Here is a 15,640-nt window from a genome sequence, read left to right as displayed (position 1 = left end):
CTACAGAAGAGGTTCCAAAATTTTTTTGAAACCCACCACTGGTCCTTGGATATGATTATTCTACACTATCATGTTCATATTTATAAAACTCAGTGCCTCTGTGAAAGGTAAGGCTGACTACTGCGTTTGTGGTGCAATCAGAACATTGCGTGTGTTGAAGTTGTTTTAACGCAAACCAAAGATGCCTTTTAAAAAACAAGTTTACATCATATTCTTATGCATGCCAGTGCTATGTGTGAAGTAATTTAAGGTGGTTCTGAGAAGTGTCATCAACATCTTCATATCCGGTCACATGGGCGGCAAGCCGCTCCCATCCAGTCACATGGGTGGCAAGCCACTCCCACAAAGGAGGCCACACCCACAGAGTAGGTTTGAACAATTTTTGAAACCCACCACTGGGGTGGGGCCAATCAGAGGTGGCATTTACTGGTTCTCCGAACTACTCAAAGTTTCTGCTACCATTTCCCCAGAACTGGTCAGAACCTGCTCCAATACCACCTCTGTTTTAATTAAACTATAGATGCCTAATTCCAGTAACCATTCTTTATATGCCCCCAGTCCCCTAATCATCTTTGTTGCTCTTCTCTGAACTCTTTGTAGAGTCTCAACATGTTTTTTACATCATGGTGACCAAAACTGGATTCAGTATTCCAAGTGTGGCCTTACCAAGGCCTTGTAAATCGGTGCTAACACTTCATGTGATCTTGATTCTATGTTAATGCAGCCTTGAGGTGTGTTGGCTTTTTTGGCAACTGCTGCACTTTAAGTGATGTCCACTAGGACTGCAAGTTCCCTCTCACAATTACTACAATTACCTTGGGCCTCGACTCTCCTCCTCCTAAGATTCAGAAGACTGAGCAGGATGAAGACTTTGGAGGGCTCCCTCCTTTGAAACCCTTTGCTTCCCTTCGCCTGGGAGTCTTACCCACCTTTGCAACATGTGTTGAAATTGCGCACAGAATCCTCCAGGGGACACCAGGCTAAGAGAAAGTAATGTCAGGTGCTTCCCCATTGGGCCACTGGAGGGCAAAGGTCAGAATTGGCTTTTCAGAGGAAGCGTGACATCACAAAGAACTTTCTTACAAATGCTTGCATTTGCTCTCCTAACCCTATTGGCTCAGCAGAAGACAGAGAGGCTGTGGGAGAGTGGGGTGGGGGGGAACCATACATGCCCCGGGTAAGGGGGGAGGCTCTTAAAGTGCAAAGGGAGGCGGAGGAGGGAGAGACCCATGCCCAGCCCTCCTCTGGGATCAATACGGGCAGAATAACGCTCAGTTCTGCAACAACAGAAAGCATCCTATGAATGAAAAGTGGTTGGAGATCCACAAGATTCCTGGGGCCCATTTAGAGTTGACTTGCAGGACAGAGAAAGAATGGAGACACAAATTTCAAAGATTTGTAAGATGTGGATCTTGTTATAAGAGTTAAAATGTTTGGTCCAGGAAAAGATCTTTCCACATTCCATGCTTTTATATGGCTTCTCACATATGAACAATGACTGGATTTTCTATATACGCATTATTTGAATAAGAATCCATTTGAATCGTAGGCTTAGTTGTTGAAATAGAAATATTTTTTTACTTAGACCTAATTTAGAAATGAAGTTTTTTTTTAAAGTCTGACCTTAGGATAGCCTCTTCTCCTTTTTCCCCACTAATCGTGCACAGGAGAGGAACTGTTCAAATGCAGTGTGGAAAGGGCTTCTGTCAAATGTCATCCCTTATGAGACAAAAGAATCAATTCAGGGGAAAAGTCATAAATGTACGAATTGGGGAAATGACCTAATTTTCTATTTTGGTGCAAATCCATTTAAATTCCAGATTTAGTTGGTGACATCCATGGATTTCCTATTTGTGTATACTGAACTAGGAAGAGTTTGTCTGAGTCTGTACTCATAAATGGAAACTTGAGATATAATTACCAGTGGAAACACAAACAATGGGCACAAATATTTTAATTCTGGATTTTTGATGTTACTATCATTTAATACAACACAATAGAATAGCAGAGTTGGAAGGGACCTTGGAGGTCTTCTAGTCCAACCCCCTGCCTAGGCAGGAAACCCTATACCGTTTCAGACAGATGGCCATCCAACATCTTCTTAAAGACTTCCATTGTTGGGGCATTCATTTGAAGGTGGTCAACACTATATTAGTAATGAAAACTGTTTTTCTTTATGTTTATCTTACTTCCAGTTGTTGTCAATTCCAAGAAAACATATGTTTTAATAATATGAGTGTCAGGATTCCGAACGATGCTCCAATAAAAGCAGAAGCCCCAAGCCATTTAGCAGGAAAAATCCATTTGTTTATTAGGAGCGACATGTCCGTACGACTAGAAACATTTTATTTTTAGAAAAACAAAGCAGTACAGGTACAAAACATGCACATCCAACATCCCACCCACCAAGCTCTCCTAAGGCGATACATCACTACTAGAGAGGCAACAACAGTATACCGACAGGCATCAATTCAGGAAAATTTTAACCAGTAATCGTCCCTCGCATGTATAGGTCGTAGCTTTTGAGTGAGCTGCCAATGGCTATGAGGCATAAGTCCATAATGTCCCGGCGGCTCAAACCCAATGTCCAAAGGCCCTCGCCTGACCGTTGGAAAAAGAGCCCTCTGTTGGACATGATGATGGGAAGTTGGTAGACCAAGGTGGTGTCCGGTTCCTCAGCCTAGCACAAGATGTCACCAGCCAAGGTGGTGCAGTGGTTAAATGCAGCACTGCAGGCTGACTGCTAGATCAGCAGTTCAGCGGTTCAAATCTCACCGGCTCAGGGTTGACTCAGCCTTCCATCCTTCCGAGGTGGGTAAAATGAGGACCCGGATTGTTGTTGGGGGCAATATGCTGACTCTGTAAACCGCTTAGAGAGGGCTGAAAGCCCTATGAAGCGGTATATAAGTCTACTGTTATTGCTATTATTATTATTGCTATTATTATTATTGCCTTACTTCGTGGATTTGATGTCCCATGTGTCCTGCACTCGGTAGCCAGCCACTATGGAAAGGTTGAGGACCCACATCTGGTTTGCAATCCTCATGATCAGGTCCAGCTTGATGAATGAGGCTCCGGAGGGAATCACCGGCTCCATGCTCATCATGGCAGCCGCTGTGTGCAACAGCTTGTCCAGGCATCTCAGCACTCGGTTTGTTGGGCACATCTGAATCCCGCTATAGTAAATAAGTTGACTTTTCTTAATGAACATCTTTCCACACTCGGTGCACTTATATGGATTCTCTCCTGTATGAATCCCGCTATGGTAAATAAGATAACTTTTCTTAGTAAAGTTTTTTCCATATACCATACCATAGGGCTTCTCCTCTGTGTGGAACCTTTTGTGGGCGTTAAGATAACTATTTGTAATAAAACACTTACCACATTCTGTGCATTTATATGGCTTCTCCCCTGTATGAATCTTACTACTGTGTTTCCCTGAAAATATGACCTGTCCTGAAACTAAAGCCTTGCCACATTTTTCGCATGGGCAAAAATATAAGCCCCCTGAAAATAAGCCCCCTGTACAAACCTCCCCCTGGCCAGGCAGAGCACTTCTCACTGACCTAGCAGTATCCCGAAGGCGCCAAGCCGCAGGAGCTGGGGGGAAAGGCGCTCATGTTGCTTGGCGCCTTCGGGATACCGCTAGGTTGGGGAGTGGCATTCTGCTTGGCCAGAAGGGGGAGTTGCCGGGCGGCTGTTCCCTTGCAAGTGGGCTCCCGAAGAGCCGGGCAAAGCCTCAGGGGTGAAGAGGCCATGAGGTGACCATGCTCACGAGCAGCCACCAGGCAAACTCCCTCTCCAGCCAGGCAGAGCGCCATTCACTGACCTAGGGGGTATCCCTAAGCCACCAGCCATTCTCAAATTCTTGGCTCTGTGTGCCTAAAAATAACTGGAAAGATTGAGTGGCTGCTTGTGACAAAGGAAATAAGGCTGAAGGGGGGAAAATGACGAGAATATAAAGCTCAATTACCATGAAGAAAAAAAGGGGGAAAGGAATTTGCCTTAGGATAGCTAAAGAATTGAAATGGTGGAGGAAAAGTGGTGAAAATATATATATATATATATTTCAAAGCAATGTTATTTTCAGTCGATTTCTTTCCCTGTCCAGATTCCTTCAAGTTACTAATTTTGTAACTCTTCCTGTGCTGAAGGGGAGCTGGAGATGTTGTTGTCTACTGTTGGGAAGAGCGTATTCAACCAGGCAGCACCACTTTTGCCCCCACAGCCCCTGCTCTTCCCTAAAGGTCTGTGCATGTTTCCAGTCCCAGAAACATTGGCTCTGGTCATAAGTATCCACGGTGATGTTCCACCTGTCTGGCCAATTGAATCACAGCCGTCAAAGTACAGAGGCTGCTATACTCACTCTGCTCCTTAACTCAAGCAGGTACCAAGACAGAGAGTGTATGAGAAAAGGAGATCAGAAAACGGCAAGCAGAATGGAACTGCTTATGGAGATTGGCAACTATTTCAGGTAGGCAAGAGGGATGTTCATCAACTGCCAGAACCAGAAGCTACGATGAGCAGCATATCTCGGTAGATTCTTGCCTGGAGCTGGGCCACAATCAGAAAAGCAACCACATTGAAGCATCCCTTCATCCCAACCAGTTGTTAAAGGGTTGTGCCCTCAATAAATCATTGCATATAGATCCGCTGTGCTGTGGTATATCCAATTCTGGAAAGCAAAATCCCTTCGCATTACCAATCTGATTTCCATGTGTAATGAGAAATGACACATCTCCCTTTCTTCCTTTATTAACAGTCTCCAGTGAAGGGGAGACTGAGGCTCTTGTAACCCTCCTCTCCCGCAGCACCAAAACTCTGCATTCCACTAGAAAAAATCCCTACTCACTTTCAGGTGCTTATTTAAATAGAGTGAAGGGGAAAAAGGATTTAATACATCACTGGAAAGTAACCACACCAATTATATTTAATTAATTTTATTTAAATCTATTAAAAAAATTATTCGCCCTTGTGACACAATAAAGGTATAATATGACCCCGATGATTGAAAAGTCTTTTGCACAGATACGAGAGGATTCTTATCTTTTTGATTCCTTTTTTGTGAGGGAATTCGACATCCTGTATCTCTTTCCACAGTCTACATCAACATGTATGTGAGGATTCAATTCTCCAAATGGTCATTTGTGGGGACACTGAAATGTCTGTCTGCTGATAAACTGTGAGTATATTAAGGAATGAGAAAGGAAGGGGAATTATGGGAAGTGGCTATGGATCAGGTGAACTTCCATCTGCATGTATCCCATAGTGGAAGGAACAATAAAGCATTTTGAAGAAGTGCCTCAGGGGGATTTTACTCCTTTTATTACTGGGGAGAGAGTACCTATAAAATGTCTACTTGTTGATAACCCTCCCACAACAAGGATCAAGTAGAAGGAACAAACAATTTGTGTAAAATTCCCTTGCGAGACCACAATGTTGCCATCTTATTATAAAATTGCATAGTCCAGAATCTGAGATTATTAAAACCGACATTTTCTTGGAATTGACCCAAATTGGAAACTAGACAAACCTAAAGGGAAAAAAATATTTTCATTATTGATATAAAATAGTGTTGGCCACCGTCAAATTGACACCAACATCAAAAATCCACACCAATATTAAAACAACTGTGTCCATTGTTTTTCCATTGGTAATTTTATCTGTTGTGAGCACAGACTCAAACCCTCACCCTCTTCCTATACATAAATAGAAAATGCATAGATTTTACCAACTAAATCTGGAATTCAAATGGATTTGCACCAAAATGGATCTCTGTATGGAAAATTAGGTCATTTTCCCACTCCCCACATTTATATGGCTCTTCCCCTGAATGGATTCTTTTATGTCTCATAAGGGATGAAATTTGACAGAAGCCCTTTCCACACTCCATGCACTTGAACAGCTCCTCTCCCGTGTGGGTCTTTTTATGAGAGTTAAGATAACTGCTTGTAGTAAAGTCCTTTCCACACTCTGCACATTTATAGGGCTTCTCCCCTGTGTGGATCCTTTTATGATAAGTTAAGGAACTCCTTTGACTGAATCCCTTTCCACACTCTGCACATTTGTACGGCTTCTCCCCTGTGTGGATCCTTTTATGGGAAGTAAAGGAACTATTATGACTGAAGCTCTTTCCACACTCCATGCATTGATATGGCTTCTCCCCTGTGTGTTTCCTTTTATGTGAAGTAAGTTGACTGCTCTGAATAAAGGTCTTTCCACACTCCATGCATTGATATGGCTTTTCTCCTGTGTGGATCATTTTATGAGCTATAAGGGAACGGCTCACTCTGAAACTCTTTCCACATTCCGTGCATTTATATGGCTTTTCCTCTGTGTGGATTCTTTTATGGGAGGTAAGATGACTGCTCTTAATAAAGCACTTTCCACACTCCATGCATTTATAAGGCTTCTCCCCTGTGTGTATCCAGTTATGGGAAATAAAGGAACTCCTTTGACTGAATCCCTTTCCACACTCCATACAGTTATATGGCTTCTCCCCTGTGTGGATCCATTTATGGGAAGTAAGATGACTGCTTTGAATAAAGGTCTTTCCACACTCCATGCATTGATATGGTTTCTCTCCTGTGTGGATCCTTTTATGAGATGTAAGGGAACGGCTCTCTCTGAAACTCTTTCCACACTCCGTGCACTTATATGGCTTTTCCTCTGTGTGAATTCGTGCATGGGACGTAAGATGACTGTTCTTAATAAAGGCTTTTCCACACTCCATGCATTTATAAGGCTTCTCCCCTGTGTGGATCCAGTTATGGTAAGTAAGATGACTGCTTGTTCTGAAGCTCTTTCCACATTCCAAACACTTATATGGCTTTTCCCCTGTGTGGATCCTTTTATGAACAGTAAGAGAGATGTTTTCACAGAAGCTCTTTCCACACTCCAGACATTTATAAGGCTTCTCCTCTATGTGGATCCAGTTATGGGAAATAAGATGACTGCTTCTTCTGAAGCTCTTTCCACATTCTGAACATGTATATGGCTTCTCTCCTACCTGGATGTTTTTCTGATATGTACGGGACCCATTTTCACAAGAAAGAGTGGGTTTTTTTCCATTGTCTCTGCATATTTTATTTTCTCCTTTGGTTTGGGTTGGATAGCATTTATTCACAACTAATTTGTGATTTACATTTTTTGTAATGTATTTTTTCTTTATTTTTCCTTGTTGGGCAAGAAAGTCTTGCATTGGAACATCAATGGAAGATGAACTTTTCTGATTCCAATTATTTGACTGGTTTCTCTCATGAATCTCTACTTTTTGATTTGCAGGCTTCTCAAGTCTGTCTTTATGAGTGATCACTCGGAATGGTTCTGTGGAATTTTCATTTTCCTGCTCATTATTACCTTAAAAAAAGGAGAAATTAAAATGATATAAAGTTAGGGACAAAGGTCAAACTTTAGGAAGTTTGAACATAATAAAAAAAGCTACACCAATCTTCTTAGATGCAGATCTTTGAGAATTTGAACTGGACAGTGTTGATTTAAATTTTGGGAAGACATGAACTTTGAAGAGAATTTCCTGAAACGGGTAAAATCGATTTAATTTCCAACTAATTGGAAATTTAACAATCCTTGTGCAATACAAAAATAGAAGATAAAGATGCCCTCTATTTTTTCTTGCTGAGTTTTGAACTTGGGAGAACTTGTGGAGGGAACAGAAATACCAATGTGGACAAATTTAAGGAACTTGGCATTTTAATGAGCTTTAATAATTTAAAGATGCTGTTGATAAAAAATAGCAAAATGGAAAATGAAATAAAACTGATGGGAAAAATTGATTTTAAAACTGGGATAAAAAGAAACAACTTCAGTATTATTATGACCAATGTGAACTGATAAAGTAGAATATTTGTTGTAACACTGGTGCTGATGATGTCACGTAGTATGGATAATGAAGCATTTGCAAAAAAAGAACCAAGTTCGGACAGCATCAAAGACCCCCGTCCCATGAACTCTATTTTATTTCAAAACTATTCTTTAAAAAATGGAGTGGAAGAATAAGTTAAGCTAGGAGAAAATATGTATGGCGTTGGAATGAATTTTCATGATAAAAATTAATATTGTCCTAGGATGATGTTTTTCTTTCAAACATCTTTTTAGGCAACTGATTTACCATTTATGCCAGACGTGTCCAACCTGTGCCTCGCAGGCCACATGTGGGCGCAGACGGTAGTAATACAGCCGCATAAGATATAAAGATATTTTAAAAAATAAAATAAGTTTTCTATTTATATACATTGATTATATATCATATTATGATTACATAATAAAGCTAAGGGTAATGTAGATATTTTAAATGATGATTTTAGAAGTGTCATATTGAGAATATGCAATAGATACAAACATAGACTGTGCCATTACAGCTCTCAACATAATAAGCGTTTTACAGAAGAGAAACAGCTGGCAAAGACAATGAACAACATGTCAAGAGCCATTAGAACTTGAGCAAGGGGAATATCAAATGGAATCAAGAGAGCGACTGATGGCAGAAGGATATAGTTGCCATTGCTTTTCATACTCTCATCAGAAAGATTGATTCATGGTAGATAAAAGGACCTATGATATTCAACAGTGTAAGATAGAATTTGAATCCTAGTTGTGTAGAAAAGATGATTAGCATGTAATTGCTTAAAGCTGTAAACAGGTTAAAGAATGTATGACAAAATTGGCAAATAATGTTTTCATAATACACAGATGTAACAAAATATGTGGTCGAAAGAAGTGAAATTTACATTATGTTATAATCTAAAAGCCAACTTTTATAAACTGATGTAGCACACAATTTTCAGAAATGTATAAAGGTAGCTCAAACATATTGGCAATGTGGACAACATCACGGCTGTCACATTTTGGCTGACAAGTAAAAAGGTAGAAAATTTTGGATTCAAATACATTAATACAGAGAACTTTAAAAATAAATATCCAACTGGAATCAGAACACTTTACATGGGCCCTAATGAACAGCTGGAAAACAGTAATAGAAGATTGTTCTGACTTCCTATGGTAATTGCAGTGAGACTATTATACTCCCAAAGCTGGAAGGGCTGTACTATAAATACAATAGTAGAATGGTTGATGAAGACGACAGAATTATCAAAGATGATTTGATAAAAGAGACTCAAGAAAGAGTGCAGAGAGGAGCAACAAAGATGACTAGGGGACCGGAGGCTAAAACATATGAAGAACAGTTGCAGGAACTGGGTATGTCTAGTTTAAGGAAAAGAAGGACTAGAGCTGACATGATAGCAATGTTCCAATATCTCAGGGGTTGCCACAAAGAAGAGGGAGTCAAGCTACTCTCCAAAGCATCTGAGTAGGACGATAAGCAATGAATGGAAACTAATCAAGGAGAGAAGCAACCTAGAAGTAAGAAGGAAATGCCTGACAATTAGAACAATTAACCAGTGGAACAACTTGCCTCCAGAAGTTTTGAATGCTCCAACACTGAAAGTTTTTAAGAAGAGGTTAAACAACCATTTTTTTTCCTGAAATATATAGAAATGATATCTCTGCATAAGTAGGAGGTTAAACTACAAGACTTTCAACTCTGTTATTCTCTTCTCTCTATTCTCTTATCTTCTATTCTATGACTTCTTTGATTAGAGGAAACACAGTATATTGATTCGTGATTGGAAAACCCTCTTGGAATTCTTGCTAAAAAAAAATAGAAAAAATGAATGCGATCTGTAAGTTTGAAGGTTAGAAAGGATCCATTACATAAAAGAGAAAATAATTGTGTAACCTTAGAGAAAGAAGCTTAATTTTAATATTTAAAATGGTTTCTATTCTTCTGCTTCCTTTTTTTATTTTATTATACTTTTTTCTTATTCACTTATCACCTTACTCTACCTTCATTTCCTCTTCAAAACTCATTTCTATTCTGATAAAAGTTCTTTAATGGAATTATAATATAAAAAGATACAGTTGACACTGTTTAATTACAGAACACCTTCCTGAACACTCTGCCTGGAAGAAGCAAATTCTTACCCAGAGAGGCCACATTCCTATGGTTTTCAAGCATGACTTCCGAATGCAGCGCTTTTTGGTCAGGATCCAGCTGAGACCATTCCTCCTCAGAGAAATACACAGCCACCTCCTCGAAGGATACATGGCCGCCCTGAACAAGAAAAAAGAGAACAGAATAAAAACAGGGGAGTTCACATGATCTGTCCTATTGTTTAAATCACTACAAGTACTGATATACACTTTTAGTGCCATTCAATGAAAGGAACCATAGCTTCCTTCTAGATCTATCTATCTATCTATCTATCTATCTATCTATCTATCTATCTATCTATCTATCTATCTATCTATCTATCTCCCTCCACATACATACATACATACATACATACATACATACATACATACATACATACATGTTGTATTTGTGCTGATAAATAAATAAAGGGAGACTAGTATAGATCTATTTCAAGCTATTTAGCTCTCATCAGCTAGCCATACCCTTACTGGGATTAGAACCTGTGCTGTATTACATCTTAGGCAGATGTGTTAACCACTAAGCCACAAGATCCTTCTCCGGTATCAGCTGAGCCAGGGAGATAGGTATGTATTAAGTGTTACAACCCCTGGCTCAGCTGATAACGGAGAAGGACCTTGTGGCTTAGTGGTTAACACATCTGCCTAAGATGTAATACAGCACAGGTTCTAATCCCAGTAAGGGTATGGCTAGCTGATGAGAGCTAAATAGCTTGAAATAGATCTATACTAGTCTCCCTTTATTTATTTATCAGCACAAATACAACACAAACGTAAAAAGGCAACAGTAAAAATATTGGGTTTCTGTCTGGATGGTCTCTTGTGACGAGCCGATGGATAGAGAGTGGAAGCAGTGGGCGTCCTCCCATATTTGGGCATACCAGGGGTTGTAACACTTAATACCTACCTACCTACCTACCTACCTCCCTACCTCCCTACCTCAATCTATCATTAAGACTTTCTCCATCTTGCCTTTGCAGAAGAAAATGAATGAGACTCTTTTTAGCACTTCATTAAAAAGCTTAATCTAAGGCTTTTTGAAAATGTTGATATGCTAATGTGATTATTGCAGTTATTAATGATCAGTGTTACACACTTGCATGTCAAAGAATTATTTAATTATTATCATTCTCTACTTAACAGATGCTATTGATAGTCTTATTTTTTATGCTTTTCTTACTTGAGTTATAGGTTCAAAGACTGTTTCAGTTCCATCATAAGGAGGCATTATCTTCATTCTATTCTTCACTGTGTGGGAGACAGAATTTTAAAATCCATAATTAACAAAATAAGGTAAAGGTTCCCCTTGCACATATGTGCTAGTTGTTCCTGATGCTAGTGGACGGGGCTCATCTCTGTTTTAAAGCTGAAGAGCCAGTGCTGTCCGAAGACGTCTCCGTGGTCATGTGGCCGACATGACAAAATGCCGAAGGAGCACTGAACGCTGTTACTTTCCCACCAAAGGTGGTCCCTATTTTTCTACTTGCATCTTTACATGCTTTTGAACTGCTAGGTTGGCAGAAGCTGGGACAAGTAACAGGAGCTCACCCTGTTACACGGCACTAGGGATTTGAACCACTGAACTACATTAACAAAATAGGACTAGGTATTCTACAGAAGACAAGATGAAAAGAAAATGAGTTCGCTGGGATTTATCGGGGGGTGGGTGGGAGAACCTTCCATTACCTCCTGAAATATCCTGACTTGGATCTTCTTGAGAGATCCTTCTCCAAAACATCTCCTGAAGAGGATTTGATGGATTTCTCCATCCCTCAGGATCTCTGATCTTCACAACAGACTTGAAATAGGAGGAAGGAGAAAAGAAAAAGTTAATGAACAACTCCAGAACATTAGGTCAATTCTTGTTCTCTGAACAAACCAGAAAACCCCCAATATCCATCAGTGAGGTTGAATGAGAAATGAACGGATGTAGCTTGGATGACAGAGAAGTCTTGGAGGGAGGGGTGCAGAATTCAAACACATTCTTTATTCCCTAAATGAAGGTGTCCCACCTGCAACTCAACCTGCTCCTTTTGTTCCTCTGCCTGACTCAGGAGGAAGCCTTCCACCAGGGCCACCGCCTGGGAACTGGTCTCTGCTCCACACTCCCGCACCCAGCTCTCCATCTCTAGGGGCAGAAGGACAAGGAGCTGCTCCAGAACCAGAAGGTCCAGCATCTGAGCTTTGGTGTGCTTTTCTGGTCTCAGCCATCGCCTACAAAAGTCGTGTAGTCGGCTGCAAAGTCCTCGGGGACCCTCAGCTTCCTGGTATTGGAGGCTGCTGAAATTCCGGGGCTGAACTTCTGAATGGGGGATGGTTTCCTCCTCCAGGATCTTCTGCCCGCTTTTTGTCCAAATCTCTCCACAGCTGCCAGGCTGAACAGCAAAACGGCCTTTTCCATTTCCCTCACTCCCTAAAAGCTGTGTCTCCATCCCGTCTCTGCCCTGTAAGGCAACTTCAAATGGTTACAAGGAATCTTCTTGATCTCCTAAAGACGTTTCGTTCATAGGTCTGTTTTCTTCAAATTCTGTTTCCCCCCCCCCCCCGCCTGCCTTTAGCCAAGAAACAGTTTGGTCTCCACGTGAAGATGTAGAAATTACTTCCAATTGGCGCACCTGAGCTGGAAAAGAAAATAAAGTCCAAGGATTAAAAAGTGGAGGATTCAAACACGGAACAAGAAGTCAAGGGTTTTTTCTGAGCTGGTGAATGATCCAAATGGCATTCTCTTCTGGGGGTGGGAGGGTGCATTTTGGGGCACTTTATATTTTTTTTTGGGGGGGGGGGGTCACAAGAAAGAGCTTCCTTTTAAAAACCCGCCACCTGCATTTCCCCTCTAACGATTCACACAACCTGCCAAAACCCAAAACTGGGTGAAAAGACGCAAGTTTGGACCACATCCAATAAAATGCCAGGAAATGACTCTGGTTGAGGATGCCCTGTTCCCCTTCTTCAGGGCGTCCTTTGGAGAATCTAGTCTCCCTCTGACACGCAGGCAGATTCACACAACCTGCCAAACCCAAAACTGGGTGAAAAGACGCAAGTTTGGACCACATCCAATAAAATGCCAGGAAATGACTCTGGTTGAGGATGCCCTGTTCCCCTTCTTCAGGGCGTCCTTTGGAGAATCTAGTCTCCCTCTGACACGCAGGCAGATTCACACAACCTGCCAAACCCAAAACTGGGTGAAAAGACGCAAGTTTGGATCACATCCAATAAAATGCCAGGAAATGACTCTGGTTGAGGATGCCCTGTTCCCCTTCTTCAGGGCGTCCTTTGGAGACTCTAGTCTCCCTCTGACACGCAGGCAGATTCACACAACCTGCCAAACCCAAAACTGGGTGAAAAGACGCAAGTTTGGACCACATCCAATAAAATGCCAGGAAATGACTCTGGTTGAGGATGCCCTGTTCCCCTTCTTCAGGGCGTCCTTTGGAGACTCTAGTCTCCCTCTGACACGCAGGCAGATTCACACAACCTGCCAAACCCAAAACTGGGTGAAAAGACGCAAGTTTGGATCACATCCAATTAAATGCCAGGAAATGACTCTGGTTGAGGATGCCCTGTTCCCCTTCTTCAGGGCGTCCTTTGGAGAATCTAGTCTCCCTCTGACACGCAGGCAGATTCACACAACCTGCCAAACCCAAAACTGGGTGAAAAGACGCAAGTTTGGATCACATCCAATAAAATGCCAGGAAATGACTCTGGTTGAGGATGCCCTGTTCCCCTTCTTCAGGGCGTCCTTTGGAGACTCTAGTCTCCCTCTGACACGCAGGCAGATTCACACAACCTGCCAAACCCAAAACTGGGTGAAAAGACGCAAGTTTGGATCACATCCAATAAAATGCCAGGAAATGACTCTGGTTGAGGATGCCCTGTTCCCCTTCTTCAGGGCGTCCTTTGGAGACTCTAGTCTCCCTCTGACACGCAGGCAGATTCACACAACCTGCCAAACCCAAAACTGGGTGAAAAGACGCAAGTTTGGATCACATCCAATTAAATGCCAGGAAATGACTCTGGTTGAGGATGCCCTGTTCCCCTTCTTCAGGGCGTCCTTTGGAGAATCTAGTCTCCCTCTGACACGCAGGCAGATTCACACAACCTGCCCGAAGACCCAAGCGGGTCATCCCAGCCACAGGACCGAGGTCCCACCACCACCACCACTCCGAGCAGGGACGGGAAGGAGGCAGCTGGAGAGGCCGCCCTGCTCCTCTCTCCCTCTTCCCCGGATACGGGGCGGGAAGAGACCCCCGCTACCTTCCAGGGATCCCCGGTTCTTCTTCTTCTGCTGGTGCTCTGGAGCTCAGCTTTCCCCCTGCAGGGAGAGGGCGGCTGGGGAGCATGGGAGCCGGGGTTGCAGCTGGAGGGGGGGCGGGCGCGGGTCTCTCCCTGGTCCGCCTCCCTTTGCACGGGGAAAGCCCCCCCCCCGCCAGGCTCTTCGCTCAGCCTCTCCGCCTCCTGCGGAGCGCCAGGGGTTAAGGAGAGAGAGTTGTCTAGAGAGGCACGGCCGTGACGTCACTTCCTTCGTTTCCTCCTTGGCAAAGCACGCAGTAATCTTCGCCCTCCCGCGGCTCCTCCGGGGGAGCGCTTGGGCGTTCCCTTCTCTTGCTAGAGGGCGCCACCTGAAGGAGCCTGTGTGAAGTGCAGGGGCTCATAGTCGGAGAGTAGGAACGGGAGCATATCAGGGAATTAATTGCCAGCGGGTGTCCAAATGAAGTCACAAAGCTTACACTAACTTGTAGCTTTATACAAAAAAAAAAGGACTCGATGCTTTAGCAGAGTAAGGAAGATACTCAGAGGTGATTCACACCCTGGTCAGTGTCTCTTTGCACTTCTACTATCGAGCAGAAGACATCAAAGCATAGCCACCTGAACAAATAGGTTTAAAAATAGGGTCTTATCCTTGGGCTGTCAGATTCTTAAACACAACCACAATCACTCCACGCACAGGCAGAAACATATGACAGGTGTTCTTCTTTTTCTTTTCCACTATAATTTTGCACCAGTGAGGCTAAAACCAATTTCGTTGTATTTATTTTGTACAATGATAATAAAGACTATATTATACTACTACTATACTATATAAATATATATATTAGAATTAGAATTCTTTATTGGCCAATATCTATCTATCATCGTCTATCTGAAATAACAATATAGCAATAGCAATAGCAGTTAGACTTATATACCGCTTCATAGGGCTTTCAGCCCTCTCTAAGCGGTTTACAGAGTCAGCATATTGCCCCCAATAACAATCCGGGTCCTCATTTTACCCACCTCGGAAGGATGGAAGGCTGAGTCAACCCTGAGCCGGTGAGATTTGAACAGCCGAACTGCTGAACTGCAGTCAGCTGAAGTAGCCTGCAGTGCTGCATTTAACCACTGCGCCACCTTGGCTCTTGTGCTTGGTAGTGTAGGAGGTTAGCACGCACCCCCCTCCTAGAAGAATGAAATATCCTAGGAAATATTGAAAAGGCAGAATATTATATTTCCCTGGATCAGAAATGGAGAAACATGTTTTTAGGCAGGAAGCAGATTCATTCTTAACAGCCTCCACTCTTTAATGGGCCATTAAAATGCCTGAGCCAGTCTATGCTATATAACACAGATCTCTCTCCTTCAGCTCTAGGGT

At 42.3% G+C, this 15,640-nt stretch overlaps 1 pseudogene; it reads right to left on the bottom strand.

Annotated features, from left to right (window-relative positions):
- Nucleotides 1-14,499, bottom strand: part of LOC116502605 — a 108,783-nt pseudogene extending 94,284 nt beyond the window's left edge.
- Nucleotides 14,500-15,640: the final 1,141 nt, after the last annotated feature.

Source organism: Thamnophis elegans, chromosome 2, assembly GCF_009769535.1.
Source record: "Thamnophis elegans isolate rThaEle1 chromosome 2, rThaEle1.pri, whole genome shotgun sequence".
Classification (NCBI taxonomy): domain Eukaryota; kingdom Metazoa; phylum Chordata; class Lepidosauria; order Squamata; family Colubridae; genus Thamnophis; species Thamnophis elegans.
Note: the sequence above shows the minus strand (reverse complement) of the source record. Positions and strands in the feature narration are given on the sequence as shown.